This window comes from Triturus cristatus, chromosome 8 (assembly GCF_964204655.1).
Source record: "Triturus cristatus chromosome 8, aTriCri1.1, whole genome shotgun sequence".
In the NCBI taxonomy this organism is placed as follows: domain Eukaryota; kingdom Metazoa; phylum Chordata; class Amphibia; order Caudata; family Salamandridae; genus Triturus; species Triturus cristatus.
The window spans coordinates 861442711-861460894 of NC_140591.1; the positions used below are offsets into that span (position 1 = coordinate 861442711).

General features: G+C 51.1%; 1 protein-coding gene and 1 long non-coding RNA gene across 2 annotated transcripts in view; one reads left to right on the forward strand and one right to left on the reverse strand.

Moving 5' to 3' along the window:
- Positions 1-5677, forward strand: part of LOC146805185 (uncharacterized) — a 150156-nt gene extending 144479 nt beyond the window's left edge. Inside the window, exon 6 of the long non-coding RNA XR_014967802.1 lies at positions 4669-5677. This is a non-coding gene — a long non-coding RNA (uncharacterized LOC146805185). The remainder of the gene's footprint in view (positions 1-4668) is intronic.
- Positions 1-18184, reverse strand: part of LOC146805184 (uncharacterized) — a 1401767-nt gene that overhangs the window by 229866 nt on the left and 1153717 nt on the right. The window lies entirely within an intron of this gene.

Genomic DNA, 18184 nt, shown 5'->3' on the forward strand with positions numbered 1-18184 from the left:
TACTGGGGCCTACAGTAGAGGACAAAGCTATGTCCCCATCACAGATCAGAACAGCCTGAGTAGGTATCCTGACTAGGCCAGAATCCTCCTCAGTTCCCAGGGTTAACCCTACTACACCCTTTTGCTGGGAACCACCACTTACAGCTGGACTAGGGGGTACAGTTGCCTTAGGGGGCAATGGTGGCTGGGGGCTTATCCTTTTTGGTGCACTCACTAAACCAATGTGAGTTGGACTTACAATAGTTGCACCATGGTTTCTTTTGGCCATCTTTCTTTTTATCCTTTTTGGGACCACCCTCCCCCTGAGCCTTTTGGGGGCCTTGTGAAGACTTCTGGTCTTTTTGTTTCTGGTCATTACCCTTCTGGGCTGCCTTTTTCTGATCACCGCCCTGGTTCTGGTTTTTCTGCTTAACTCTAGTCCTGACCCATCTATCTGCCTTCTTTCCCAATTCTTGGGGAGAAGTCAGATCAGAATCAATCAGGTGTTGATGCAGTAGCTGGTTTTGACAGTTGTTAAGTATTTGTTCTCTCATGATCAAATTATACAATCCTGTATAGTCCTTAACCTTACTTCCCAATAGCCAACCTTCCAGAGCCTTAGTGGCACAATCTACAAAGTCAGTCCAGTCCTGAGTCTGTGTCTTCTGGGTATCCCTGAACAACAACCTGTATTGTTCAGTGGTTAGGCCAAACCCATCAATCAGAGCACTCTTCAGGACAGTGTAATTATCAGCATCCTCATCACTAACTGTGAGGAGCTTGTCTCTACCTTTCTCAGAGAAGGAGAGCCACAAGATAGCTGCCCACTGACTTTGGGGTACCTGCTGTACTTTGCAAGCTCTCTCCAAAGCAGTTATCCATTTGTGGATGTCATCCCCACACTTGTAGGGAGGGACAATCTTGCTCAGGTTTCTATTATCATAGGTCCTGTCTCTATCCTTAGGGATATTGCTGCCACCAGTGGGTTGTAACCCACTTAACTTTTGCTCTCTGGCCAGTGCCAGCCTCTCTTTGGCAAGGGCAAGTTCTTCCCTCTCAATCCTCAGATTGGCTTCCCTCATTCTGGCTTCATGCTCTTTTCTCTGGGGGGAAGTCATTCCCCTGTGAGAAGAGGCACTGGAGCTGTTAGAGACATGGGAGTGGATGGATTCCCTTGAAGGGGATCTGTCTCTCCTGCTTCTCTGGTTAAGTCTACTGGGGGGTCTGGATGGGGGGACCCCAGTCAAACTCCCATGTAGGCTTAAGTTAGCCTGGCTAAGTCTCCTAACTTTGACCTGGCTGTCTACCTCATCTTCTGAAGTCCCATCTGACTCATCTGTAGTGGGTAGACCCTCACCTGTACCTAGGGTACTTGCCTGGGAGGCCCTACGAGTACCATACTCCTCTAGGATCTCTACTAGCTGAATGAGGGTAGGGTTTGAACCCTGTTTTAACTTTCTGGAGGTACACAATTGTCACATCTCCTGAAAAGTTAGGGTATCATATCTAGAGGGGATCTTTCTAGGATCTACCCCTCCTGAGAGAGCATCAGCCTGATCTCCTCCCAGAGACATGATCTAGTGAGGGTGTGGTGTGTGCACCTACCTACACTAGTTGTATCTACTAAACCTTACTAGTAGTTGTAGTCAGGGTGTGCTAGGCCCTTCAACCTACAACAACTAAGTCCAGTAGGACTTAAGTATTTTAAACTATGTTATATGTACCTAAACAATATCTGAGTGATCTTTCAATTCAGTATCTCAAGATTACAATGGTATTACAACAGCAAGCTCAGATCCCACCGCGACCACCAATGTGAGAAGTTGGCCTGATATATGATGTCACTAATTCTAGTGTACACCTTGTATCAGTCCAAACCCCCTTATGGTGATTGGTTGTAAAGTCAACCTTATAGACCAGCTATCCTAGTGGTAGCATGGACAAGAGCAGTCTTAGGCTAAACTCTGAATGGCATGGGAAGCCAGCTGTGATACCATATGTAACCCCTTGAATACCAAATGAAAGGACACCACAACAGATATATATAAAAATAGAATGTATTTATTCTAATCAAACCCTCAGCACTCTTTATGAGATTCGAGGTAAGTACAACACAGTATTATTAAGCATACATTAAGTCACACAGGTAAGTAATACAGTTAGGCCCTAGGGGCCACGCAAACCATATACTAAGTAAGTGGTATAAGGACCACTGTCACGGAAATAGAATAGGCCTAGGCCTAGGGAATCGCTGGGGCTACACTACACTAGCAAAGGTTAGGAAGTGGGAGGCCCACGGGATTCGTGTGCAGAGTAGAAACACTCACGCGTAATGTGTATAATCGATAGAAATAGTACAGTTTTGAAATAAGCAGTTTAAGGACACTTCTGAAGCAACTAGAGAGTCAAGACTCGGAAACTAGACCCTAGGATAGTCAATACCCTTGTGAGCACCGAAGTACTCAAGTTACCTAGCCCACGGGCTGCGGGTGCATAGGTGTGAACTTGCGTCGGGTTTCATCGTGGACTTCTATGGATGCCTGAAGGAAAGTTGCTGACAGGCAGTCAGTGAAGAGTGTCCGGTGGATCCCAAGGCCGGGATCAAGAAGGAAGGGTACCTGCAAGCAGAAGGGACAGAGTCTGGGTCACTAGCCAGTGACCACGTGGAACCAGGAAGGAACCAGGCGATGTCGTGAAGATGCAGGCGTGAAGGTGAAGCTTGTCGCAGCAGTCACGGGGACCAGGAGGCGTCGATGGCGACCAGGACCAGGAGGTGAGCTGTCCCACGAAGGCTCTTGCTGTCGGCGGCGTCGATGTCGAGTCAGGACCCAACAAGCCGGGGCGAGTGGAACCCACGCAGGAAGATGGACTTGCTTCTGGTGCAGACCAGGAAGGTCTGGGATGCTTCTCTTTCACAGAGGAGCGGGAGCCAGTCTGGAGGAGCCAAACCAGCAGTAGAAAATCAAAGGTGTGTCGTCGCAAAGGCTGCTAGCCAACGGGCAAGCAACCGGACAGACGCGGCAAGCAGGAAAATGCAGAAGGGTCCCACGCAGGACTCGTGGAGTGTGGGGGGCTGACCTTCAGTGCAGATGGTGCTTGGGGTTGGGGCTTCTCAATCCCCGGAGCACAACTTCGAGGGTGCCTCAGAAGCTGCGCTGGAAGATACTCGCCACTTTTCCCAGGTAGCCGGTCCCACGTCTCTCATCGCCTCCATGGATCTCAGCTCGGCTGTAGAGGTGGAGTAGGGTCAGAGAAGTCTGGAAGTCATGGCTCTGGTCGGGCTCTGCAGTCGGTCCCTCGTAGAACTTCAGCACAGCAAAGGGTAAGTCTCTTGATGGTGCCTGTTTGCACAGGGTAGCCACTCCTTGGCTACAAGGGAGATTCTTCAGTCTTCTTCTTTCGTAGAATGTCGAAGGTCCAGAGTTTCTGTTCAAGATGCAGGTTCAGGATAATCTAATTTCCCAAGGACCCAGCTCCCACTCTTATACTAATCTGGGGGGCTGGTATACCTGCTAGGTCACGCCTTATGGGTGGGACCTGGGAGGGGGGTGGTTACACCCCCTTCCCTTTGTCCAGTTTCGCGCCAGGGCTGGGGCTGGTGTGCCCCAGCACCGGTTTGAACTGGACTATGCATGGGACACCTTGTGTGCCCCAGGCAGTGTCTCGTTTCATTCATACCTCCCTGCCCCAATACACTAAGGCCTGTCTGGGGTGGTGCTCGCACCTCCCTAGGCAGGAAACCTATTGTCCAAGCCTCCCATGCCGGGATCACTCCCAGCAGCAGGAGGTCAGACTTGTGTCGTGGCAGCAGCATCCATTTTGTGATTCTGGGGCTCTGGTTAATTTTAACCAGGTAAGTAGGTTTCAACATGTCTTCTCCCTCTAGAGGGGAGGGATAATATCCTCATCACCAGAAATGGGATGGGGGTATTATTCCATAGTGTTAGACACCTTACACGACATGTTTCGATAAAGCCAAACCATAGTTACCATAATCGTCTAAGATTATAAGGCACTTTAAGAGTATATGGTAGGCCATATCATAGAACAGCTATAAGGACATGGTTCCACAAGCTGCAGACAGGCTCAGCTCATGCTAGAGCACCATCTCACATGTTACCAAGCACTCTGCCTCCAGGATTGTTAAGGCCTGCCATAGGGGTGGCTGATAGGTACACATGTGTCTATATATAAGGTAGGTATAGGAATACTACACCTAAGCAAGGGGTGATTACACAACCTTGCCCCAGCTGAGTGATCAGCCAGTTGTGTCATAATGGAAGGCCAGGCCAGGGGTGGCACAATACATGCTGCAGCCCCTGGTAGGTCTAGGGTACACCTATGCCCTGGGTACCTAAGGTACACTGTACAGGGGCCAATAAGGTGATCCTATCCAAATGGGTTATGCACCTAAAGTACATCGTTAATTTAGAGAGAGAACAGCAGGGCTGTGGGTCTGATTGGCAGGCCCACAGCCACATCTAAGTCGAAAACCAGTAAAGCAAAAGCAAAAAGTGGGGGTGAACATAGAAAGCAGACCCTACTCTCCTACAATACCCATGCACAAGTGCACTGTGAGAGGAATGCTAGACATATCCAACTACCCAGAGGAACTGTGACAACTTGAATATATCTGAAACATGGATGTTGCATGTAACACTATTAACAGTGTCTCCCTCTCACACACAGGTCAACGTCGTCGATCTCCCCCCAACACTGGGGGGGAAGAATCACAGGACCAGGCTCTGGCTGAAGAGGATCCCACCGGCAGCGACGACTCTCACCACTCCGTGGATGACCCCGACCAACCTGGCCCCTCTGGTGCCCAACCACCTGCAGCACCTGCGTCAGGTACAACTGGGCCAACCACCACCCCCATTCCTGCCACATCCCAGGATACACCAAGGAGCCCTGCTCGCACACAACAACGCAGCCAGTCTGACCAGGAGGGACAAGGTACTCCGGGCACCCAGGAGGAGGCAGGCGATCCCGCAAATGCCATCCCTCAGGGGTCCCGGAGACCCGATGTGCCCACAACGGCAGGCCAGGCGCAAGTGGGCAGGGGAGGTTGGAGTGGAGGACGGCGGAGGCGCGAACCTGACCAATTGGCTCAGGAACCGGTAATGTCACACGTCAGCAACATCCTGGACACATACCAGCGTGACACCATGGGCATCAGCCAGGTAGTGGAGGCCCTCAACGAGTTGAAGAACATGCAGACCGAGCAACATGCCAGTCAACAGCGACACCAAGGACGGATGGAGGACAGACTGGCTGAGCTCCTGGCGGCGCACACGGACATGAACCGTTCACTCCGTCGGATTGCCGACAACATGGGCAACCCTCCCTGTGCCACCAGGCGAAGATCACCACCAGCCACAGGGAGGGATCAGGAGGAGGAGAATTCATCCGACGGAGCATCACAAGCATCGTCACGGCCTGCTTCTGAGGGTCCCCGGAGGAAGGTGGGTCGTCCACGCAAAAGACCGTGAGAGTCAGCCGAACATCACCATCTCCCAGGTCACCTGGCCTGGCACCTGGCCCTCTGGCCCAACAGCAGCACATCAGCAAATGACATTCACTGCCACATTGACTTGCTGGTCACTGTCTGACCAATGTTGACAAAGACTGTGGCATGGACTCTGATGACTTACAATGGCAAGGATACCAACTCCCCCAGGGAACTTTGGATTCTACACACCCGGAAAGCACCTCTTGTCATCCCCCTCCAACACCTACCCCACCACAAATAAAAAACATCACAATCAATAGATGATGCCGTCATTTAGCATTATCCCATTACATGTGTGTGTAGTGAAGTCAAACCATGCCTGAGTTTGGAAATTACTCCAACCATCCATACCCTGGGTTCTCAGTAAGGCACAGGACACACATGGGTCACAATCAATCATCCAATACGGACATGGAGTACCATACTCACCCGTGATGGGCCCAACCAGATGAGGGGGTGCCCGCACAACTGTGCGTACAGACCTATTTAGAAGAGCAACAGTCATGCGTAAAGGTCAGGGCTCATGTGGAGTGTCCTGGGGAGGGAGTCCCAGGTATGTGTAGCCAGGTGGGAGAACTATGTCCTGCATGCTGGAGTAAGGTGGATGTGGAGAATGGTGGCCAAGCCAAGGTGGAATGCATGGAGATGGCACAATGGGGTCTTGGATGACATGCCACAATACCTACACAGCCATGTACATCATGCACAATACAGATTATAATCCCTGTCAAACAGCTTGCATCTTGCTACTCTACACATAGACTCATATGCACTAACTCTGTAAACTATGCCAGACATGCCGCATGCGCAGTGGCAACAGACCAGCACTGACAGAGATGAGGCACCTTGGAGGCAGAGGGACACCTTTATTGGTCATGTGTGTCGGAAGGCAAAAGCAAATATGTTAACACATACACAGGTCATGTGGATGAACATGTGGGACTGACACTGGCACCCCCCTTTGCACCACAGATGCTGGAAATCCATAGAACTGACACACAAGTGACGGGTTACAGCTCAACACCCCCTGCTGCTCACGGAGAGGCTGCCATACACCATTGAGCCTCTAAAGGGAAAGTCCCACACCATGCCAAGCCGGTGCAACCCGTATGTGTCCGAGGCCAGTGTTACACACATTGATGCCTTCATCTCAATCCACTATCCCATTACAGATGACTGTCACCAAGTGTGACTATCAATTCAGGTGAATCCTGCTACATGTCATGTGGCCCATGGTGATTCCACATGTATGCAAAGTAACCAAACAAGAACAGGAGCAGTGCACACACATTCAAAACAAATACCACACCCAATAAGCCGTGCTACATCCCTTACCCTAAGGAGATTTTCAAACTTGTCCATGCATGTCACGCTAATTCAGCACACGTTGCTGTGTTCATGAGGAATAGCAGGACCACAACAATGCCACCAGCAGACAGCATGCGCAAATACCTGGGGATGAGAGACACACAAGAAGTCAGCCAACTGTAGCACATCCGCATGCATGGGCATGTACTCGACACGTATAAGGTTGTCAACATGCTAAGTGACAATGATGACTCAGGAAATACATTCTTCTATAGCACCATCACTCGAGTGACACATCCAAAAACACCTCTGACTCACTTGGCATACATGCAGATGGACCCACACATCGCAACACATGCCACACAAGGCCCAATGCGTGCACACTCAGACACTGGAAATCACCACTAAGCAAAGAAGGTGCGTATGAGCCGACTCTGGATGTCCTCTCCCGCCTCCTCCTCCTCCACATCACTTGCCTCGTCACCAAGCCCTTCTTCCTCCACGGGTGGATGGTCCTGCTCATCGGGATCCAGGATGAGTGGCACAGCCTTCTCCACTGCCATGTTGTGCAGCATGCAGCAGACCATGAAGATTTTGCAGACCTTCACCGGTGCATATGGGAGGGCGCCGCCGGTTTTGTGGAGGCAACGGAATCGGCTCTTCAGGAGGCCAAACGTCCTCTCTATCACTCGCCTGGTCTGGCCATGGGCGTTGTTGTAGCGGTGCTCGGCAGCCGTGCTGGGGTTGCGGAGAGGCGTGATCAGCCATGGCATGTTGGGATAGCCAGCGTCCCCTACATGGAAACATCATGGACAAAAGTGGGTCAGGAGAAGCAGTAAGACAAGAAGATGACGCTAAATACAGGACTGACAGAGTATACCCAACAACAATACATGCTCGTTCGTTGCGCAGCTGCAGCATCATTTCAGGCACCCTGCTACGCCTCATGATGTAGGCATCGTGTGCTGACCCTGGAAAACGAGCACAGACATGGGAAATCACCATGTTGGCAAGACACCACAAAGGCATTAATGGAGTGGTAATGCTTGCGGTTCCGAAACGCTACCTCCTGTGCCTGTGGTGGTACCAAAGCCACATGTGTTCCATCTATGGACCCAATGACATGGGGCATCCGTCCCAGGGCATAGAACTCACCCTTGACACCTCTCAACTGCTCAGGAGTTGGGAACCTGATGAACTCATACAGGTGAACCAACATGGCCTCTAAAAAATCATGCAGAACACGGCTGAACATGGTCTGGGACATGCCACCAACATGAGCTATGGTGTATTGAAAGGTACCCGTGGCAAAGAAATGGAGGGCTGCCATCACCTTCATCTTGGGTGTCAGTGCAGTAGGATACCTGTGTAGCGGTTCGAGGTGTGGTGCCAGCCTTGCCATCAAGTTCTCGATCAACGGTCGGGGGAAGCGGTAGCGGCGTATACAGTCACGTTCCCTCAGCTCAGCCAAGTCTGGAATTGGTCAGGGGAGAGGCGGAGCCCTGCAGTAATTTGGAAGGGACAACGAAGAGTGAGTACAGTACAACAACAATGTCAATGTACAGAGCACATGTTCAACAGGCAATACACATATGCTACATGCAGAGTCAGGTCTGTGCAATATGTCCTGGACACGTATGCCAGCCAGGTGACACCCCTACCAAGAGACAGCTACTAACGTGGATTCTGAACCTCCACGTGCCATGGCATGAAAGTAGCTGTGGGCCAGTGTAAGTGAACCGGCAGACGCATTACAGGAGTGACAGACATCCACATATGTGCAGGAGAAGGATATGTATCATAAGGAAAGGTTGCGGAACAGTAGAAGCACAGGTCACATGTCCGTGACAAAAGGACAGACCACACACATTGTCATGAAGGGGTACATGTCACGACTGATCACACATACATTGAGACTGCGCAGATATGTCCTTGTCTCGCTAGTACATGTTGGATGCATACATTCACACGTTACGTCTGATTCCACATGTGGCATGGTGTGCGTGATGGTGTGCCATGCCCATCTACACACAGACACATGTTGGTTGCAGCACCTGCAGATGCATTTGACGGAACAACAACAGCAAGCTCATGGGAACACATGACACACACATGACATAGTCACATCGTGTAACGCATGTAGTCACATGTCAGGTGTAAGAATCCGTGTACCTGGCATCAGGGGACAGTTGCGGGTGTTGGTGACTGTGCCATGCCAGTGACGCATTGCTCAAAAAGTCTGTACTACATGCACACATGTCAAAGGAGTGAAGGGGATGTGTGGCACATAGTGCACCATCACACATGACATGTGTACACAGCTCATCACACATCTATTGGCTTCACACCTCAGGAGATATGTGCCACTTCACAGCCTGACACACCTATGCCCGACACATGTAGTACTGCACAGACAATGCCTTGATGTCCAGCTTGGCCAAGTGTGACAGCTCCATTCCTTTCTGTGTGCAGCCTGGAACCACTGTCAGGTGTGAAACGCACCGTACATACGCTCTGAGGGCATCTGTATGGTCCCTATCACTATGGGAGTGCTTCCGTAGGGGTACGCCATAGTAATACGGACCGTACACGCGTGTGTACGGTCCCTATCACTATGGGAGTGCAGGCGTATGCGTACGTCATAGTAATATGGACCGTACACGCGTGTGTACGGTCCCTATCACTATGGGAGTGCAGGCTTATGCGTACGCCATAGTAATACAGACAGTACACGCGTGTGTACAGTCCCTATCACTATGGGAGTGCTTCCGTAGGGGTACGCCATAGTAATACGGACCGTACACACGTGTGTACGGTCCCTATCACTATGAGAGTGCAGGCATACGCGTACGCCATAGTAATACGGACCGTACACGCGTGTGTATGGTCCCTATCACTATGGGAGTGCAGGCGTACGCGTACGCCATAGTAAAACGGACCATACACACGTATGTACGGTCCCTATCACTATGGGAGTGCAGGCGTATGCGTACGCCATAGTAATACGGACCGTACACGCGTGTGTATGGTCCCTATCACTATGGGAGTGCAGGCGTATGCGTATGCCATAGTAATACGGACCGTACACGCGTGTGTACAGTCCGTATCCCTATGGCGTACGCATACGCAAGCACTCCCATAGTGATAGGGACCGTACACACGTGTGTACGGTCCGTATCCCTATGGCGTACGCATACGCAAGCACTCCCATAGTGATAGGGACCGTACACACGCGTGTACAGTCCGTATTACTATGGCGTACGCATACACAAGCACTCCCATAGTGATAGGGACCGTACACGCGCCTGTACGGTCCGTATCCCTATGGCGTACGCATACGCAAGCACTCCCATAGTGATAGGGACCGTACACGCACCTGTACGGTCCGTATCCCTATGGCGTACGCATACGCAAGCACTCCCATAGTGATAGGGACTGTACACACGCCTGTACGGTCCGTATTACTATGGCATACACAAGCACTCCCATAGTGATAGGGACCGTACACGCGCCTGTACGATCCGTATCCCTATGGCGTACGCATACGCAAGCACCCCCATAGTGATAGGGACCGTACACACGCCTGTACGGTCCGTTTCACTGCAGTTGTGGTGCCCTAGGGCCGTGGAACGCACCGTACCTGTGTGTGAATATTGATATAACATAGGGGACACATGAGGGACACGTATAAGGGCCTAAATGCATGCTGGTTGTCATGGAGACCGATTTTCAAGTTTGAAATTTTGCATCAGGTGGCCAGCAAAAGTCGGTTGGAGACAATATACTATGTTGCAAAGTGGTTGTTGACATGACAGCATGCTCATTTTTTAAACCATGCAAAGGCACTCACTGGGGTAGGTGTAAAGGGATTGTAGGAAATGTAGGATGCAAATGTGACTGACCAATCACTCTGTACTCCTGTACATGAAAATGGCCAGCAAGGCAGATATAAGGCAGCCAGGTCCCATGAGAGAGCACTTGCCTGCACATCCTTTCATTCCACAACACTGCTGCTGCTCGTGAATCCTCTGGCACCATGTCCAGGTCTGTGGAGAGGGCCCATCCATTCACCATGGAGGAGAATATGGCATTGGTGGATGTGATCCTCCCACAGTACATCATACTGTATGGCCGACCAGGGGAGCAGGTAAGTGCTGAGTCCACTAGTTTAGAGTGTGCCCCTTTTTGAGTGGCTGTGACTTCTGGCATTGTGTCCAGGTGTGACAGACATGCAATGTCCTTTAGAGTGGGTCCCAGGGGGGGGAATGCCTCATGTCTCTCATGCAGAGAATGCTGTAGTGCATGTCTGCACTCCTCACTTGCATAGTGTTTACTGTGACAATCAATGCATGGTGCATGCCACATTCAGCCTGGCAAATCCTCTTGGGAATGTTGTTTCTACAGTCCTGATGTGATTCTGTGGTCCCCCCAGTGTGACAGGTGACTGAACCAACAGATGTGTGTGAGTTGAGTGTACCTGTGGTGAGAGTGTCCATATGATGTGCTCGTCCCCTGGACATTGGTGTGTGTGTAAGTACCCTGTCATGTGGGTGAGTGTACATGTGGAGTGTTGCACACCAGCTGCATGAGGGATGGATTTACCCTACTCATCTGATGTGAGCAGTGAGCAGTGCTGTGTGTCTGCCGTGCAGAGCCAGCCCCACACCTGTGACCCCCCCAGTCTAGTGGCACATGTGCAGAGTGAGGTTTGTACCCCCAGTTGCCAATGGCAGGTGATTGTCCTGTGCCTGTGTGTGTCTGTGTACTCTGCTGAGGTAGCGTCAGTGGCCTGGGGCATGTGACTGCTTTGAGGTGCTGTACATGATCGTGGTGTAGCTTGTTATGCACAGTGTGATCCTGGATCATTGATAGTGTCGCAACCCTCATGCCACCTGTGTACTTACAATGACACATAGTGCATATGCACTTTCCCAGAGGATAATGTCCCTAGGACAAAGGTGCAATGATTTTGCTGCATAATATGGCCTGGTCAGACTGCTAAATGGTAATAATGTGTGTCTCTGTGACATTTATCAGGTGTATTTACGTATTCTCACTTTTGCATCCTCACAGGTAGGCGTCTATGCCAAGGGGGAGATCTGGAAGAGAGCCGTCAGTGCCGTGAGGAAGGTGGAGGGTCGGAAGCGGCGCCTTGCCCAGGTGAGGAAACGCTGGCAGGACATCCGGTGCTGGACGAGGAGGATCGCACGGGTCCTGCTGGGGGACTCACCTGAGAGCCATAAGAACCGTGGGCGCCGGCGCCTGACCCACATCCATAAGCGTGTGCTGGCGGTGGTCTTCCCTGACCTGGATAGGCGCTTACAGGAGAAGCAGCAGCAGGAAGGGGGTAGGTACATGTGTTTTTGTTGTGTGTCACCAGCTGTTTGAAGTGCGCAGTTGCATGGATACACTGCCAGGGTTTATATGTGCAGTGCATATCCTGTTCCCTAAATTAAACCGGTGCTGTTCTTCCTCCCTTCCCCTCCTTGCCATGTGTTCCCTGGTCTGTGTGTAGTCACTCTTGCAGAAGGTTAACTTGGCTGCCAGTTTATTCAAATGCCCAATGCTTGCAGCATCATGTGTGGGGGTGGTGTGTAACAGGTTTTGGGACCTTGCCTGTGCCCTGGCCAGTTCAGTCGTTGTGGGGTCCATGTTATTTGGCAATGATGGTGATTTCCAACATAGGAGTGTGTCTTACAAGTGTACTGCCTTACAGCATGCATGACCAATGTTGTACCCTCAGACATGATGTGCATGAGTGGTAGATATGCATATTGCAGGGACGGTTGCTACAGTTGCAGTCATATACATCCAGCCCCATGTAGGAGTGTGGCCACTACCGTCCCCTGGGCCACCTTTTCCTAGGTGTCATGTGTGTCATCCAACAATGTGGACATTCTCTGTGTCTGCAACATAGGTTGCCCTCTGTGCCATTGTACCCTGGACTGAATTGTGTTTACGTTAAGTGTGCTACATGTGTACACTGTACATGGTGACCTAATTTTGCTTGTGCATACTCACACTGGCCAGTGCCTATGTGTCTTGGTACAACTATCTGATGATGTTTGTTTGGCAATGATATATGTGGACAGGCGCACGAGGGGTAGTTTTAGTACAATCAGGATTTATTGCAGGGCATGTTTTTTAATCCCAGAGTAAAAGGTGTAAGTACTTCCTCTGTCTCAATCACTTTGTCTCAGGTAGGGGGGGGTTTGCGCAGGCAAGGCCTACATGTCAAAACACCTTAGGTGTCCTTGCCAGGTCTGGCGTGTGTGTGATGTTTCATGAACATACACTCCACATGCAGTGACCCAGTCATGTTGGGCATGGTTCAATGTATTTGCTAAGCAGCATGTGCCAAAAGTTTAATGACATGGTTCCTGGCCATCCATTTTTTTGCAAGGGTGTGTGGTGCAGATGCTGTGCTCGAGTGTCCCCAGAGACTGGCTCCTCTGTCTCATTTGATATCAAGTTCTTTGGTGTTGTGTAATGCTCTCCATTGTTTCTCAGTGGCATGGTGGGTCAACCAACTGTGTGGTGCAGGGCCTACATATGCGCCTTGTATTGTAGATGTTACTCATGTTGCTTTTCATGCTATGCACTGTGACCTATGTAGTTTTGAATCATGTGTCATATGTATACAGGTGTCTGATTATTTCCTGTCTCTTCACATTGCCCACAGCATCGTCGGGGGAAACAGAGGGAGACACTGGCACGGACCCTGAGGAGGTATCGAGCACCAGTGCCACCAGTGTGGTCCAGTCTGGCACATCGAGTGGCACGGAGGCCGAGGGGAGTGAGGCGGAGGACCTGTCCAGTCCCACGACCGACTATGACGCAGACGGGTCCGAGGCTGAGCTCCCAGAGGGGGCGGAGGCTGCTCCGACAGCTGAAAGCAGCACTCCATCTATCGCCGCCCCCTCCATTCCCATCACCGGCCTCCCACTTGCTCGGGTCCCTTCCGGCCGTGCTAGGCGACCACATGTCTCCTTCTTGCCAGGCACCGCACCCCCTGCCCCTGTCTCCACTGCCGCCGTGAATGCCGAGTCTGTGGACATTCTGCGGCAGTTGCAGGTTGGTCAGACATCGATGCTTAATGTCCTCCATGAGCAAAACACACTTGGGTTTTGACTCGATGGCAGCAAGGCCAAGTCATATAAACTGAAAAGAACAAAAGGAGTGCCAATGCTGCATTGAAACTACACGAAAAACTTTAAGCAAGAACTGAATTAAACACGTCCATTGCTACCATTGATTAGGTTGATTTTAATCAAAAATATATTTTTTGCAAATTTTCTTATTATTTTGCACGGAAAAGTAGAGAAGTGATTAAAGCAATTCAATAATCAAAAATTCAAAAGCCACAGATTTTTACAAATATATACATTACATTACATTAACACATATAAATGACATCACCTCTAGCGTACCACAATCACTCGACGAACAACACCACTCAAAACACCACAGATATGTACAAGAAGTATTCAATAAACATTATAAAGCTCACAATATACAGTTGTATGTACAAAATGTATAAGGCCATCAACACCTAACATTTACAATATTTTTAACATATATTTTAATTGTTCCGACAGATGATTGGCCAAGAGCGAAGACAAGTCAAGAAAGGGGGTCTACGCGTTTCGAATCCCTTCACCGGGGACTCTCTTCAGGACCAAAATTTTTTGTTCAGGTATGGTAACTCATGGGCATGATTGTATTATCGTGCATAAAGGCGTGTTGGAAATCATCAGCTGAGGCCTTTATTCCGTTAGTCAAATGCCGCCATTGCGCGCCGTGCTCGCCGCACCGGAGACTAAGTTTGAATGGGAGCGATGGCTGTAAAGTGGATGTTTATCCGCTATCAGTTGAAAGATTTTTAGTCGCCAGCTAGGGTCTCTTGTCCAGTAATTTCAAACGCTGCCGTCACCATCGCGCTGTGCTCACCAAACGGACGACATCAGTCGTCCGTTTGGTGAGCACAGCGCGATGGTGACGGCAGCGTTTGAAATTACTGGACAAGAGACCCTAGCTGGCGACTAAAAATCTTTCAACTGATAGCGGATAAACATCCACTTTACAGCCATCGCTCCCATTCAAACTTAGTCTCCGGTGCGGCGAGCACGGCGCGCAATGGCGGCATTTGACTAACGGAATAAAGGCCTCAGCTGATGATTTCCAACACGCCTTTATGCACGATAATACAATCATGCCCATGAGTTACCATACCTGAACAAAAAATTTTGGTCCTGAAGAGAGTCCCCGGTGAAGGGATTCGAAACGCGTAGACCCCCTTTCTTGACTTGTCTTCGCTCTTGGCCAATCATCTGTCGGAACAATTAAAATATATGTTAAAAATATTGTAAATGTTAGGTGTTGATGGCCTTATACATTTTGTACATACAACTGTATATTGTGAGCTTTATAATGTTTATTGAATACTTCTTGTACATATCTGTGGTGTTTTGAGTGGTGTTGTTCGTCGAGTGATTGTGGTACGCTAGAGGTGATGTCATTTATATGTGTTAATGTAATGTAATGTATATATTTGTAAAAATCTGTGGCTTTTGAATTTTTGATTATTGAATTGCTTTAATCACTTCTCTACTTTTCCGTGCTAAATAATAAGAAAATTTGCAAAAAATATATTTTTGATTAAAATCAACCTAATCAATGGTAGCAATGGACGTGTTTAATTCAGTTCTTGCTTAAAGTTTTTCGTGTAGTTTCAATGCAGCATTGGCACTCCTTTTGTTCTTTTCAGTTTAATGTCCTCCATGGCCACACCAGAGTGCTCACTCAAATGGAGGCGTACATGGAGGGCATGTCAGCTGCGATGTCTGACCAACGCATGTTGCTGAGGTTCATAGACTCAACACTGACTGCAGCAGTGGGTCTCCTGCAGCGCTGCCTCCCCCCCCTACCCCTGCACCATCCACACTACCCACTCCCAAGCCTGCCCAAAGCACACCCAGACGTCCACATGCATGCACCCCACCAGACACAGGCAGCACACCACCAGGGAAGGCCAAGCGCACACCTCCCGTCACACACGCACAGCGGGTAGTAGGCACACCCACTGGGTTGGGGGGCAAACGGAAGACACGCAGCCACAGTGGGAGTCCGTAGTCCTCACTTCCCACTTCCTCCAAATCCACACCCCTCAGCTCTCCTGCCCAACAGTCGGACAAGGAGTCCTTCTTGGCCAGTGTGTCAATCAGCCCCAGTGTGGCACCACCCCGCAAGCGCTGGCGCAAGGACCCGGGCAGGGTAGTTGAGTCCACCCCACTGTCAACACCCTCCCCCAGTAGCGCTGCAACCCATCCCTCCGACCCCCCCCCTCCTTGGGGCCTGTGGTTCCTTCGGGTGCAGGGGAGATGCTGGGGGACCTTGCAACCGTATGCAGCGCCATCCTCACCACCACCTTTGGCGCTGCCCCACCTCCTGTGGTGGAGTCCTCCGTCCCTGCACCCACAACACCTACCCTTGCCCCTCCTGTCCCTGCGGTACCTGGTCCTTCCCCCCACATGATGCCCCCCCCTGTGGAAGAATAGGAACTTTGAACTGTGCAGGCAAGCTAGGGGACACGCGTCCCAATGTGTCCCCCACCAGGATTTGCACTATGGACTGCCCTATGGGCATTGTAAATATTTCACTTTTAACACTCAAGAATTGTTTTTAAATGCTGAATAAAGCAGTATTTTTTTTCCTTGGAACACGAATGCTGTTCTGGTATTGCTGTTGGTGATGCTGCTCCATGATTTTGGGTGGTGATGATGTGTTAGGTGTCTGGGAAATGTAGTAGTGTGCTGCTCATGGGGTGGACCCTGGAATCTGTGTGCCATCACAAGGGATTTGAAAATGATCTTTGGTCATGTAAGCTCTTACTGCATGGTGACATTGTCCCTAGGTGTGTTCCTTCCTCTGTGGACCCTGACATCTTTGCTGCAGGGTGTTTCCAAAATGTTGTTCTGAGCTGTGTCTACATTTCCTTGGTGTGTGACGGATCCCTTCAACTTTGGCCATGCATGCTGGGCAATGTCTCCAGCTGCATCATTTGTGGCATCCTTGGTGGTCACTGTACTTGTGTATGGAGTATATTGACAAGACTTCATTAGGACATGTTCCCTTTTCCGTACTATGCATGTGTGTACTCCCAGCCTCGCACACATGTGTTACGTGTTCTGCAGGGTCTTTGTGCACCTGACTGACAATTGTGGCCATTGTATCTGTGGGTACTCCACCCATTTCTTTCCATGGGCACTGTTGGGAGGACTCTGCACCAACCCCTCCTGTGTCTGGGCACTGCTGGGAGTGATAGGCACCCACCCCTCCTGGGTCTGGGCACTGCTGGGAGTGATAGGCACCCACCCCTCCTATGTCTGGGCACTGCTGGGAGTGATAGGCACCCACCCCTCCTATGTCTGGGCACTGCTGGGAGGACTCTGCACCCACCCCTCCTATGTCTGGGCACTGCTGGCAGGACTCTGCACCCACCCCTCCTATGTCTGGGCACTGCAGGGGGTGATAGGCACCCACCCCTCCTATGTCTGGGCACTGCTGGGAGGACTCTGCACCCACCCCTACTGTGTCTGGGCACTGCTGGGAGGACTCTGCACCCACCCCTCCTATGTCTGGGCACCGCTGGGGGGACTCTGCACCCACCCCTCCTATATCTGGGCACTGCTGGGAGGACTCTGCACCCACCCCTCCTGTGTCTGGGCACTGCTGGCAGGACTCTGCACCCACCCCTCCTATGTCTGGGCACTGCTGGGGGGACTCTGCACCCACTCCTCCTATGTCTGGGCACTGCTGGGAGTGATAGGCACCCACCCCTCCTATGTCTGGGCACTGCTGGGAGGACTCTGCACCCACCCCTCCTATGTCTGGGCACTGCTGGGGGTGATAGGCACCCACCCCTCCTATGTCTGGGCACTGCTGGGAGGACTCTGCACCCACCCCTCCTGTGTCTGGGCACTGCTGGGAGGACTCTGCACCCACCCCTCCTATGTCTGGGCACTGCTGGGGGGACTCTGCACCCACCCCTCCTATGTATGGGCACTGCTGGGAGGACTCTGAACCCACCCCTCCTGTGTCTGGGCACTGCTGGGAGGACTCTGCACCCACCCCTCCTATGTCTGGGCACTGCTGGGGGGACTCTGCACCCACCCCTCCTATGTCTGGGCACTGCTGGGAGTGATAGGCACCCACCACTCCTATTCTGGGCACTGCTGGGGGTGATAGGCACCCACCCCTCCTATGCCTGGGCACTGCTGGGAGGACTCTGCACCCACCCCTCCTATGTCTGGGCACTGCTGGGGGGACTCTGCACCCACCCCTCCTATGTCTGGGCACTGCTGGGAGGACTCTGCACCCACCCCT